A 14,650-nucleotide genomic window follows, 5' to 3' on the forward strand; every position below is an offset into this window, starting at 1 on the left:
TAGATGTGCGGAAATTCGCCTTTAGACAGCGGGTGGTTAATTGCTGGAACAAACTTCGATCTGTCGTTGTGGATGTTGATAGGCTGAATAAATTTAAGGAGGAACTGGACAGGCATTTGGAGGGAACGGTGTGATTTTTTTTTTTGGATGCTGCATAAGTGCATACACATTCTTTCTTGCACCTCATGCCACTACTACTACTGCTACCACTACTACGTCTGTCTCGCATTATTTCAGGCAACTGGAGAGCGACTGGCACAAATCACCGACAACTTCAACGTTTCCAAGACGTTGAAGTCTCCACCAAAACCATCAGGCGATCATTAGCCGCAATAGGTCATGGGAGACGCCGCACCATCATCATCATCAGCCATTTTCAATCCACTGCAGGATGAAGGCCTCTCCAGCAACTTTCCAGTTCAGTCTGTTTTGAGCACTGGATATCCATTTATTACCCACAAACTCATGAATTTCATCTATCCATCTCCGCCTTTGTCTTTCAGATTTTCTTCTAGCTCCTCTTGGATACCATTCTGCTATTTTCTTAGTCCACCTGTCATCATGTCTTCGAGCTGTGTGTCCTACTCAAGACCATTTTAGTTCTTTAGGTTTGATAAGAATGTCCTTCACTTGAGTTTGCTGCCTAATCCATGTGTTTCTCTTCTTGTCTAACAGTCTGATTCCCAATATAATTCGTTCCATTCTTCGCTGTGTAGTTCTCAGCTTCTCTTCCATTCTTTTGGTGAGTGCCCAAGTTTCACTTCCATAAGTCATGGTGGGGAGTCTACATTGTTTCATTATTTTACGGTTCAGACAAACTGGGATATTACTCTTCAGTATGTCACTACATTTCCTGAATGCTATCCATCCAAAATGTATTCTTCTCTTGACTTCCAGCCATTTATTATTATTATAGCTAATAACTTGTCCCAGATAAGTATATGACTCCACCTTTTCAATTACTGCTCCTTCAATAATTATTTCCCTTTCCGTGGCACACTTGTTCATCATTACTTTTGTTTTAGCCATATTCATCTTTAGTCCAAAGTCCTTACTAACTGAGCATAACTGATTAGGATTTTCCTCTAATTCTTTGGGATCGTGGCTTATGACCATAATGTCATTGCAAATCGTAAATGGTTTAGGTACTCTCCGTTCAAATTATTCCTTTTTGCGACCAGTCTAATCTTCTGAAACCTTCCTCAAGGGCCGCAGTAAACAGCTTCGGAGATATTGCGTCTCCTTGTCGAACTCCTCTCTCGATTTTAAATTTGCTACTGTCTTTGTCTAGTCTAATAAAGGAGGTATCACTCTCATATATTTTCTTCAAAATCATAATATGAGGGGTATCTGTGCCTTGTCTTTGCAATGCCCGAAACATTGCCTTATGCTGTAAGGAGTCAAATGCCTTTTCATAATCCACAAAAGCCAGGCATAATGGTGTTTTATATTCATTTGCTTTCTCCATTAGCTGTGATATTACGTGAAGGTGATCCGTCGTTGAGAATCCTGTCCTAAAGCTAGCTTGCTCTTTCGGTTGATTCTCATCAAGTATTCTTTCTAATCTGTTAGTAATGACCCTTGTGAACAACTTGTAGATGTGGGATAACAAGCTAATTGGTCTATAATTTCCAATTTCTGATTTATCTCCTTTCTTATGCAGCAAAACTATGATTGCATTATTTCACTGCGTTACACCTTTTCTAATGCACTTTGTGAAGAGCCTTGTCAATTTTTGTGTTATATCTCTTCCTCCCAATTTTAACAACTCTACAGTAACTTCATCTTCCCCAGGGGCTTTCTGATTCTTCATTTTCTTCAATGCATATTCTACCTAATCAGGAAGAATATCGGGTATGTCGTTAGTGTTGCTACTTTGCAATCCATCTTCCCCACTGCTGGCATCATTCCCTCGCTCCTTGTATAATTCTCTATAGTAGTTTTCTGCTATTTGAATTATGCCTTCTCTGCTGTTTATAAGTACACCATCGCTATTCTTCAGTTTCAGCATCATTTGTCTTTATGTATTAGTGCTCATGGCTGCTGATTTAAATCTTTTTTTTCCCTTAATTCTTGTTCTACTTGTCTTGTGTTAAGTCTTCTTATGTCCTCTCTGAGTCTCTTTCTAATGGCTTTGCTTAACTCAGTATACTCAATTTTCTCCCTGTCAGTGTTTTTCTTGCTTTTCATTTGTCGTCTTTGGTTCATCATGACAAGAGTTTCTTGACTAATTTTTTATTCTTTGGATTTCTTTTTCCCTATAAGTTTCTTGGGCTTTATCACTTTCAGGAAGTTGTAATATTCCACGTCGATATCTTGGTCCTGAGCAGTCTGCAGAAGCTCAAACTTGTTCTTAAGTTCCAGTACATACTGCTTTTTCTCCTCTTCTGTTATCTCAAAGACCTTTGTATTATTTACTCGAGTCAGGTTGTTCCTTTCCTTTCCTACATCTATATCAAGTGTACATCTTACCATTCTGTGATCACTTCCAACATTTACCTTAAATCAGGACAGTAACATCATTCACAATATATCTTCTGTTAATCCATTTGGACTCTTCCATGTCCACTTTCTCTTCACCCTTTTCTTGAAAAAAGTGTTAATTACTGACATTCCTTGAGATTCTGCAAATTCCACAAGCCTTTCGCCTCTTTCATTTCTTTCACCAATTCCAAAATATCCTATAGTTCGCCTTTCAGCACTGTTTTGCCCTTTTCCAACCTTAGCATTGAAGTCCCCCATAATAATAGTGTAGTGGGGTTTCTGCTCATCTAGAAGATTTTCAATTTGAGTGTACATTTCTTCAACCTCTTTATCATAATGGCTCGATGTTGTTGCATAAATCGTTGTAATCTTTAGCTTGTCCCTCTTAGAAATCTTGAGTATTTGTTTGGAATTCAACGGTACTTTTGAATTCCAAAATGTTGTTTTTAAAATCTTTATGGATCAGAAACCCAACTCCACCTTCACTCCTTTCACTGTTTCCATTGGTGTACAGCAGATTTCCACTTGATAAACTTATAAGTCATTCATTTCTTCTTGCTGTTTCAGCCAAACCGATGATATTCCAATTCACGTTTTCTAATTCCTTTTCCAGCTCTAATATCCTGTCTTCACGGATGAGTGATCTTACGTTATAACAGGTCAAGTTCAGTTTCCGTACATGGCAGCCTGGTTGTTCCCAGAGATTCTTAACACCCTCTGCTTCCACTCTGTTCCTCTCCCTGCCGTAAGAGGGAGAGTGAAAGCTGCTGAGGGCCATTTGTTTTGTTGTTCTGTCATATGCTGGAGGGTGTGGTCTTTTCCTCCTCACGCTGACCAGGCGTCTTGAAGAGAACCACTCTACACGTTCGTTGCCACCTAAGTGACGTAACAGGGCTTACCATCGAGAAGGTGTGCATGAGTGGATTTTAGGGAGGCAGGCCAACCGGACTTCTCCTAATCTTCTGTAATAGAGAGATATTGGATCCATCAATGTTTTAGGCTGAGTGTCTGATAACACACAGGATACCTGTTCCCCTCTGAACGGCCGCACCACCAGAGTCCAATTGCTAACACCACGACATAGGACACTACACGTTAACTTGGCGAAAGAATATCGGCAACTAGACCTTGGATGATTGGAGACGGGTTTCGTGGTACGATGAATCCCGTTTCCAGTTATTTCGAGCTGACCGTAGGGTGCTTGTCTGTCGGAAGCCGTACGAACCTAGGAACCATCATGTCATGTCATCAAGGAACTGTTCCGGCAGGTGGACTGTCGGTAATGGTGTACTGCGTTTTCAACTGGCACGTCTCCATACATGCCTGCTGAACCTGTTTATACGGTCCATCCTTGCAGACCATTTGTTGTTGTTTGTTGGATTTATTGGTGCAAGGGCTACTAATGCTGTAATGCGCACAGACCATCTGCATCGCTTCATAGTCATCGTGCACCCACAGGGCAACGGACTCTTCCAGCAGGACAATGCTCAAACTCACAGAGCCCTGGTGACTACCGCATGTTTTGAACAGCATTCCGTAGATTTTACCACCATGGGGTGGCCTACCCGTTCACTGGACATGAACACTTTGATCTTTGAGATGCTGTGGAGAGTTCCGTTCGAACTTTGGATTCACCAAGCAGGACTGTGACGGAATTATGGACAGCGGTGCAGCAAACATGAATGGAAATACCTGTGGATCGCTTTTGGAAACTAGTGGACTCAATGCCTCACGTGTGAATGCCCTTATCCGGGCGAAGCTGGGCGTACCTGTTACTATGTAAGTATCTCAAGATTTCTGCCAACTCAATGTATAATTAATATGCATATACTGTATATATTAATAATAAATACAAATCCGTATTAATGATAAATTAAAATCTGAAACACCTACAATCGTTCTTTCATTACAATAAAAAGGCCTGAACAGGCGAGTGTTTATTGTCGGGAGGCATCAGTATATGTAGTGTATTTGAGCTGATAGTAGTTCGATCTTACGTCACAGCTAAATATCGATAATAAACAGGAAAAGGTACGTGGCATTTTTTGATGGTCATGAGTGGGGGGAAAATGGCAGTTTTTTTTTTTTTTTTTTAAATTAAACATGCTGTTGTTGTTGTTTATGGGATTTTATGTGCAATGGCTACTTAGGCCATATTGCACTTAGAAAAGTGATTCATACTGTCTGTTTGGTTCATGTAGAAGCAATTAGAAACGGCTATATAGTCCTATTCGTTTTAGGAAGGAGAAGAATTCTGCGATGTTTGATTTTTCGCCTATGATATGGCTAATTGACATAGGTACCATTAAACATGCAGAGAAAAAAACAGTATTTATAATTTTCAAAAAACCATTAACAATAATCAGGTATCCTAATATTATGAAACAAAAGAATGCGCTAACTTTCTTGCCAGCGCTCCTGTAAAGTATGACTGACTACTGGATAGTCACAGTGACCAGTCTATCCACGTGAAATTAAATCATTATGTCTATTTACCTGCAGTATACGATATAACTGACATATTTTTAAGCCGAGCATTCGCAGGCTGAGGTGCCACGTTAGCTTAATGTGCATGCAGTGTCGTCTTAGCAACATAGATACAAGTTTTGTAGAGGAACCATTACAAGAAGAGCTGGCCAAGGTCATCCGAGGACTTCGTCAACTAGAACACACCGCTATCTGACTCAAACAGCAAGATGGGACTCTACATCAACAATGGTCTCTTGAGATTGTTGCAGCCACAGGTGTTAAGAAGGCTCAATTCAAGTTGACTCTACTCAAGGAAGCCATAAAATATTCCAACTCATCATCAATTATAACCAAAGGAACACGTGTCACAGGAAGAGTATGGGGGAGAACCTTTCAATTCTACCCCAGTGGATAACGCTGGACATCATGGCAGAACTGGAACTCACCTCACCCACACTCAATTCCTTTCCACTGCAAATGGACTCACGGACGGTATATGGCTCCCAAGTGTAACCTCGAAACAAAAGACCAAGCATAGCCTCCGTGCACAATATACGACTCTGCTTTGCATCCTGGATGACAGCTCCATTCTCTCACCATCAACGGAATTCGCCCCAATGGTGAATTAATTCTACTCTTCCAAATATCCATGGACGGGACATGGGTCCCACGAGCGACTACTCAACAAATGACTTTGCATTGACTGCACTGTATGGACCTGGACTTATTGATCCTACATTTCCAGCATCAAATGGACCTGGATTTGATTCTTGAATACATCAATCCTGACCTACAGAGGGAGTATACACCAAAAGCGACGAGCAGCCCTTTCCACAATATCCTACAGACACTAAAATCTGATTTAACTGGACGGTACCCGGTTCCACTGAACAACCTCCAAATAGGCGGCCAAACTTGGCTCACATGGAGATCACAGAAGAGGACTTAAATCCTGGAAGAGAATCAGTCCTACTGGTCTATACCAAACGCCACATGGACAAATCGCACTGTCTGCCACAACACCCTATTGGCGACTTGAGCCAGCTCCCTTGCCCGGTTCACCTTTTCCACCCGTCTCTGGTGGGTGGGGGAGGTTACAGTTCCGCCGTCTCCCCCCCGCCACGCCATTCTTACTCTCTGGTGGGGCATGAGCATGTCCAACTGTAAACTGGAGCTGTCTTCACCATCGGCTCCATGTCTCTGTCTTCCCCCCAGTATTCAGTCTCCCCCACTCTACTCTGCACGCAAGTAAATGCCCCACACAATCTAAATTAAACTGTCTAAATCAACTTCGCCCACTACTTTTGCCTCCCATTCCTAGCGGCTCCCCACCAGGCGAGCCCATAATATATTTTTTTTCGGTCCTAGCCACTGAAATCTCAGGAAATTAGGTGGCAGGACTGGCTATAGTACAACTAAAACTATTGGGTTTCGTTGTCTGCTCCACGGGGTGAAAGTTGGGCAACGTTGGGCCTCAGTAGAGTGTAGAGTGTGTTTAGTGTCAAACGGCACCGGGGGTTCCCCCCATCTCCGCGTGCTATACATTGTGTGTGTGAAACAGAACACTGTCTATGCCAGAGGTTTAAAAGTGTATGGATTTTGTACATGCGTGGTGTCGTTTACCGTTGTTCCTCTGGTCATTTAGCCGCTGGGCCCCCTAATGGGACCCAACGTTGTCCACACTCTGCCTCGTGGAGGCAGACCAGGTACACCACTATTATAGTTATTTACTCTGGCAGGTCCTGCCACCTAATTTCCTTAGTTTTTTTTTTTTTTTTTGGTTTTTTTTTTTTTTTTTTTTTTTTTTTTTTTTGAGCATTAGCAACTAAGGCCATATTGCTCCGGGATTATGCGGTGGTCATTCCTTGACCTTTCCGCATGTTCCGTATTTGGTGGTCACGGGCTCGAACTCCAGTCTAATCAAGAAGCGTGTGCTAAGCACTGCTGCTCCTACCCACCTGGCTACGGAATCGCCTAATTTCCTTAGATTTCAGTGGCTAAGACCTTATAAAAAAACCGCTATAGTTATGGGTCATCCAAAAAGAAGTACTATTTATGCAAATAAATGTTATTAAGTTTTTGGGTGTAGGGCTCAAGCAATTTAATGGTTCAGACGCTAGTAATTATAATTAAAAGAGAGAGAGAGAGGGGTGGGGAGACTGAAGGCTGGGGGAAAAGACAGAAATAAGGGGTCCATAGAGAAGATGATCCCCAAATCAGTGGAGCAGGCCCATGCCCCACCAGAGGGAGAGAGGGGCGACGAGGGGAGGAGGAGACCAGAAGTCACCTCCCCCTCCCGCCCGGGGAGTGTAGACAAAGGGCCACGCAAGGGAGCGTGGCTTAAAAAAATTCTATAGAGTCCCAAAGGAAGGTCTTGTATCTGGGTGAGAGCCAGTTTCGTTGAGTCCAAGAATGGTTAGTTTAGTCGTGGTGCCTGTTCTTGATCCCTGTAGATAGCAATAGGTGTCCTCCTTCGGGTGAACAGTCCCTGGGCGAATTTTGTCAACTCCTTATACTCCTCTTGCGAGTCCAACAGGTTTGATTCCCTGTCGCAAGGGAAGCAAGTCAGCTTTGTCATCAGGAGGCAGCGGAGATCCTCATAGGTTTCACAGTTATACATTATGTGAGACCATGGGCCTCAGTAGTGGTCCAGCGGCTAAACGACCAGATGAACAACGGTACGACACTACACGTGCACATGGCACATCCATCACAAAGTAAGCAACGCGGAGATGAGGAAAATCCCTGGTGCCGCTTGACACCAAACACACTTTACACTCCATGATCACTTGGTGAGCTAAGGTCTGCGCTGGTGGAAAAATAGAAATTTTTGCCAAAGAATCTTATATACACGCTTACATCAAGCATGTTTCATCACTGTCAGGTCTTTTTAGTCGTTGAAGAAGATCATACGTCGTACTGATGTCATGTGACCGAGCATCTTGTATCGACTTCTGTAATATGACCTTTTTTGTTAATTCTTATACAACCTCTATAAATGTTAATTGTACCTCTTTGCATATCTCTTCTCAATGTCATCATTTCATCGTTGTTCTTTGGAACATCATCATCACCATACCGAATTTTGTGCCGCTTCATTGCAAACTGCACGAATTACACCACGTTTTCTACGTGTTCTGTCAATTTTGTGGAGCAGTTTAAAAATCATTTGTAATTGGCGCCAGCAAATATTTCGATATACAGTGTGCAAATGTAATTTGTTAAATGGTATGATCACAAGTCCCTTCGTATCCGTTAAATAGTGTACGCACTCCTGGGACGTCTTTTCCGATTCGATCATGGAAAAGGCAGCTAAATTTTTCCTTCAAAAAGGTGTTTCTGTTGGAGCACATTCGGCAGGAGTCACAATTAAGAAATCAAAAGAAATTTACTGATATGTGATTTGCTTCGTTTGCTTAATTGTGGCAATCGTCCGCCGAAAGCAATCGTGCCAACAGAAAATAAAGAGTGGAAGACAAAATGAATGGAGCTCTAAAACGAAGAAATGTGGAAGAAAGTATGTATTCATAGAACAATGTCGTAGGAATTTAAATCGAATATTATGCGTCAGAATAGAAGGTACAGTGTGCAGCAAATGACTGAAAAGTTCAGTTCAGGAAAAGAAAGTTCCATTTCTAACCGAGCTATGTGGGCAGAGTTGTGCAAAATTTGCAGTTCGCTTTAGTCTTTAATTATATTTTTTGCCCCAATGATAAGGTGAAAGATTGGCCTGAAACTTATAAAGCTCTGTATGGAAACTGTCTCATTTCCACCACTCAAGTTGGTGAGGTGGCTTCATAATATGGGATATTTTCTGGTGGGCCGAAGTGGGTCAGATCATGCCGTTAGAAGGCCCTGTTCCCGCAATGAATATCTTTCATTACTATTGGATCAACTGTCAACACCTCATTTTTAACCGGATTTCAATCAATTCTTACAAGATGACAACTCAATTATCCACTCTATCTAAATGGTTATAGAAACATTCCGACAATATTCAAAATCTACCCAAGTCGCCTAATTCTAAAAAAAAAATCTGTCTACACTCCGACACGACAACGAAGTCAGTAGAGTTTACAATAAACCATCAGTACAAATATTTATCGTATTTAGTAATACGATAAATATTACTAAATACGATAAACCCAGGTCCACTCAAGGAACTCGTACTATACACCGCGCTCCTGACCACTCGGCTACGTCAGGCCTCCAGATGAGAGTCTTTAGGACATGTTGAAAAAGGCAGATTCGGCTTCGCTATTCCTATCGACCATAATACAGCAGCTGACAAACATCCTGAAAGAAGAATAGCAAATCTGCAGGAAGACTCCCCGAAACACCTAATGGAATCCATACCACAAAGGCGCCTCCATAGCCAGGTGGGAAGGAGCAGCAGTGCGTAGCACACGCTTCTTGATTAGACCGGGGTTCGAGCCCGTCACCACCAAATACGGAGGATGCGGAAAGGTTAAGGAATGACCACCGCATATCCTGGAGCAATATGGCCTTAGTTGCTAATGCTCCTAAAAACCAAACAACAACAACCCAAAACCCATACCACAATTCGTATGCGCTCTGCTTAGGACAAAAGTTTTTCCTTCTAGATATACAATGAAGGTTTCTAATTTTATGGACAGTGCAGTGACTGAACATTCAAATTGAATAAATAGGTTCTTAAGAAACCCAAGAAAAGAGCACCAATTTCTTCGTATGAATTCAGACAAGCAAGAAATACATAGACTGAAAATGAATAATAAAAACATTGAGAACAGAAGAAACCATAGCCATTAGAACAGTTTGAAACTGTGAAAGCATAAACTCTCTGAAAACATAATGGGATGCATGCATGACAATCTATTAATTACAGGCTCCATTATTATATTCACCAGATTACTTTTAAATAACGTTGTTTTAAATTAAAGATAACCTCAGAGTCCTGAAGGACCCCGAATCCATAAATATGCTCTTAAAGCAGAGAGAGAGAGAGAGAGAGAGATAAGAAATTACCCCTTGTGCAGCCACAAGGCACCTATCGATAAAATCACCTATGAAGGCATGAAATGCTGCCCTATTACAAAACCACAATTTGAGGTAAACGTGAATGCCTCACATGTTTTAATTAATCGAAGTTACGTAAACTCTCCAAGAAATTATTAATTTAAATAACTTTTAAATATTGACGTATTTACATTTAAAATAATAATAATTATTATTATTACTTGAAAATGACTTAAACAAAAGATGAATTTTTAAAGAAAGCTTTCTCAGAACGACAAATTTGACTCGTTGAAAACGTGAAATTAAATTTTCAATTAAGTTACGATAATATTTAAAATTAAATAAGTCTAAACCACAAGATACACATCATTTTAATTACATCTGAAAGTATTATTATTAGTATCAGTAACGGCCGCATGGTGCAAGAAAGCCTATGGCTTATGCTGCACCAGCCAAAAAAAAAAAAAAAAATCCAAACAAAGCAATGATAAAAAAAAAATAATACAATAATAAACTAAATAATAATAATTAATAAAAAAAAAGGAAATTAAACCTTGAATTTCCCCAAACTGTCAGCCTCTACCACCCATGAAGGCAACTTATTCCAGTAATTTATAACTCGCTGGCTAAAATAAAACTTCCTGCAGTCCAATCTAAACATTTCCCCCCGTAACTTGAATTTATGTCCCCTAGTTCTAGCATCATTTATAATCTTGAAAATTTCGTCCTCATTCATTTTACTGATGCCTCTCAGAGCCTTAAACACCTCAATCAAATCTCCTCTAAGGTGTCTAGTTTCCAAACTCTGCAACCCACATATTCGAAGTCTTTCTTCATAAGGACGCCCTTTTGCCGATCTCACCAGGCGAGTTACCCTTCTTTGCACCCTTTCAAGAAGCTCAATGTCTTTCTTTAGGGGCGGTCTCCATACTTCAACACTATTCCAAGTGTGGCCTAACATAAGCCTTATATAATGGGATTATTACGTCCCTATCTCCACTTGCAAAAGTTCGATAGATGATCGATAGGACACCATGGGCCTTCCTTGCAATCTGTTTACAATGCTCAAAGAATTTCATGTCTGACCGTATCGTAACACCCAAGTCCCTTTCTTCCAGTACTGGGTTTAGTTGAACTCCATCAAGTGAATAAGTTTTTTTTGGGATTACTGTTTCCCAGGTGTAATACCTTACACTTTGTTGGATTAACGCACAGCTGCCATTTTTATGACCATTCCTAAAGTCTATCTAGGTCTCTGTGAAGAAGCTCAGCTTGACAGTGATCATTAACTACTCTACCAATTTTAACATCATCTGCAAATTTAGACATCACGCCCTCTATCCCTTCATCAATGTCGTTTATGAAAATTAAAAACAGTGGTCCTAATACTGAGCCTTGGGGAAGCCCACTTCTTACATCAACCCAATCTGAGGAGTAGCCATTTATCACAACCCTCTGCCTCTTCCCCTGAAGCCATCCTTCTATCCATCTAACGATTTTCCCAGTGATTCCAACCTGTTCCAGCTTATAAAGCAACCACTCATGTGGGACTGATTCAAAAGCTTTGCTGTAAACAATGACGAAATTATTCCCTAAATCGAGCTCGTGAGTGACCCTTTCGAAATAGCGAACCAGATTTGTTAAACATGATTTTCCCTTTACAAAACCATGCTGAGTACCCTTGAGGAATTCAATTCGATTCAAATGATCCTGAATTCCACCCTTCTATGATTTTCCCTACTACTGAAGTCAGAATGACAGGTCGATAATTTCCAATTTCACTTTTAGAGCCACCCTTATGTATGGGAGATACATTTGCACTTTAACAATCCAAGGGAATCTCCCCAGAGTCTGGTGATGCTCGCATAATTAGCCTCAATGGTTCAATGCACTCGCTTGCCACCTCCCTTAAGATTATAGGGTATATTCCATCAATTCCACGAGCCTTACTGGTCTGTAGGCTCGAAAGTTTTTTTCATTAAATAATCTTGCGAAATTTCAATATCATTCATTACATATTTTTCAACTTCGTTCCCATAATTTCCCATTGCCACAAAAGGCTTTTCATTTGTAAATATCGATGCAAAATAACTGCTGAGTTCATCTGCAACGGCAGCTGGTGTATTTATTACTGTCCCCTTTCCCATACGTAAAGGTCCGATCTGGTTTGTCCTGCTCTTCTTGGCATTTATATATGTGAAGAATTCTTTATCCCCCCTCTTTGCTCTGTTTGCTAGTGATTTCTCATAAACTGCCTTTGCCTGTCGAACCTTTTCTGTGGCTCAATTACACATCACCTTGTAGCTGTTATAGGCTTCAGTACTTTTTATTGCTCTGTAACCTTTCCATGCCACCTTTTTCTGCTCAAGTAATGTGGCAACTTCACCATTGATCCAACTTGGAACCCTTCTCGTGGAGTATTTTTTTAATGGTATATACGCATTTAAGGCATTTGTGATTAATGTTTAAAAAGCGTACCACTGTTCAATTGTATTCATTCTCTGCGCGATATCTACACAGTTAATAGAGGCCATATAGTACCTTAAGGCATCGTAATTTTCTTTTCTGAAATTAAAATCCATTCCTTTGCCCTTTACTTCTGCTACTTCTCTCTCTCTTTCTTCATCATGCACCGAAGAACTCCGTGATCACTTCCTGCTACTGGTTCTTCTACTGTCAGCCCTGTTATGTCATCTGATTCATGTGGGATGATGAGGTCTAGGATATTCTTTTCTCTAGTATTTTCCCTGACATGTTGTTACAAATAACACTCATCTAGTTGATTTAAAAATTTTGTTCCCCATGTCGAGTTTCCTTCCAATTTACTCCAATCAATTAGAGGCAAATTGAAATCACCCATAACAAGGCATTGACGCTTACTTGCCCCATTCCATTTGCATGTAGAGGCTTTTGTCATAATCTTCACAATCACTTGGTCTGTAGATTACTCCTACTCGCATTATACCTTTGTTTCCAACTATCTCACACCATATGGACTCTATACTAGCATGTGAAATGTCTGAATCCGGGAAGGCTATCGTCGCACTCAGGCTGCTTCTGATAAGAAGCATTACCCCACCACCCCTTCTATCTAACCTATCCTACCTAAATACATTATACAAGCCGTATTGAAACACATCATCCCCAATTTCCGGGTGGCACCACGTCTCTGTAAGCCCTATTATGTCCGCGTTACTTGTTTTAACCAGCAGTTCGAATTCGCTCATTTTATTGACGACACTTCTAACGTTACTGTATAAACAATTAAGATTTACTGTTCTTGTATATTTAACAACCCTAACACAACCCTTGAAGTTTTCTAGGCTCTCTTCCCTGATATTAGCTACCCGCTCACGTGAAACGTCTTTGCCCCCAGAATATCTAGATAATGCGTCCAGTTGGGGTAACAGATAAGAACTCTTAAGGTATGTGCAAGAGTTACATTGACCAATATTGTCAGATAAACGCTTGTCGGTATTACACGCATCCCCCCTAATTAGCAGTTTCTCTGAACCTTTAAGGTATCCTCAATAATACTGGCAAAAACGTTTGCACCATCTTTGTTTAAGTGTATCCCGTCTGTACAAAACAAATTCCTTCTACCTACAAGTGTGGGCCATGCTGATAGAAATTTACCCCCTAAAGCCTTGCAGATTCCTTCAAGTTTTGAGTTAATCCACAAGGCTCTTAACATATAATCCCTCCTATCGTGTCTGGGCAGAATTGCAGACACATAGACATTATGGCCTAGCTCGCTACATTTCCTCAGCATGGTCCTGTATTTTTCCAACAAATCGTCAGATCGTGTACGTTTAATATTATTTGTCCCCACATGAACAATAATATTTTCTTTACCCCCTTTAAAATCTGACATTCCGTTGGTGACATCATCAATAGTTACTCCCGGCAGACATACCCTGGTTCTACTCCATTTAAAATTTTTAAATCAACTAGATGATTGTTATTTGTATCAACATGTCAGGGAAAGTACTAGAGAAAAGAATATCCTAGACCTCATCATCACACATGAATCAGATGACATAACAGGGCTGGCAGTAGAGGAACCAGTAGCAGGAAGTGATCACGGAGTTCTACGGTGGATGATGACGAGAGAGGTAGCAGAAGTAAAAGGCAAAGGAATGGGTTTTAATTTCAGAAAAGGAAATTACGATGCCTTAAGGTACTACATGGCCTCTATTAACTGGGTAGATATCGCGCTGAGAATGAATACAATTGAACTGTGGTACGCTTTTAAAACGTTAATCACAGATGCCTTGATTGCGTATATACCATTAAAAAATACTCGACGAGAAGGGTTCCAAGTTGGATCAATAGTGAAGTTGCCACATTACTTGAGCAGGAAAAGGTGGCATGGAAAGGTTACAGAGCAATAAAAAGTACTGAAGCCTATAACAGCTACAAGGTGATGTTTAATAGAGCCACAGAAAAGGTTCGACGGGCAAAGGCAGTTTATGAGAAATCACTAGCAAACAGAGAAAAGAGGGGGGATAAGGAATTCTTCACATACATAAATGCCAAGAAGAGCAGGACAAACCAGATCGGACCTTTACGTAAGGGAAAGGGGATAGTAATAAATACACCAGCTGCCGTTGCAGATGAACTTATAAATTACAAATGATATGTAATTAATGATATTGAAATTTCGCAAGATTATTTAATGAAAAAACTTTCGAGCCTA

The sequence above is a fragment of the Mastigoproctus giganteus genome, chromosome 11, assembly GCF_048544385.1.
Source record: "Mastigoproctus giganteus isolate SK-2022 chromosome 11, ASM4854438v1, whole genome shotgun sequence".
Taxonomy (NCBI): domain Eukaryota; kingdom Metazoa; phylum Arthropoda; class Arachnida; order Uropygi; family Thelyphonidae; genus Mastigoproctus; species Mastigoproctus giganteus.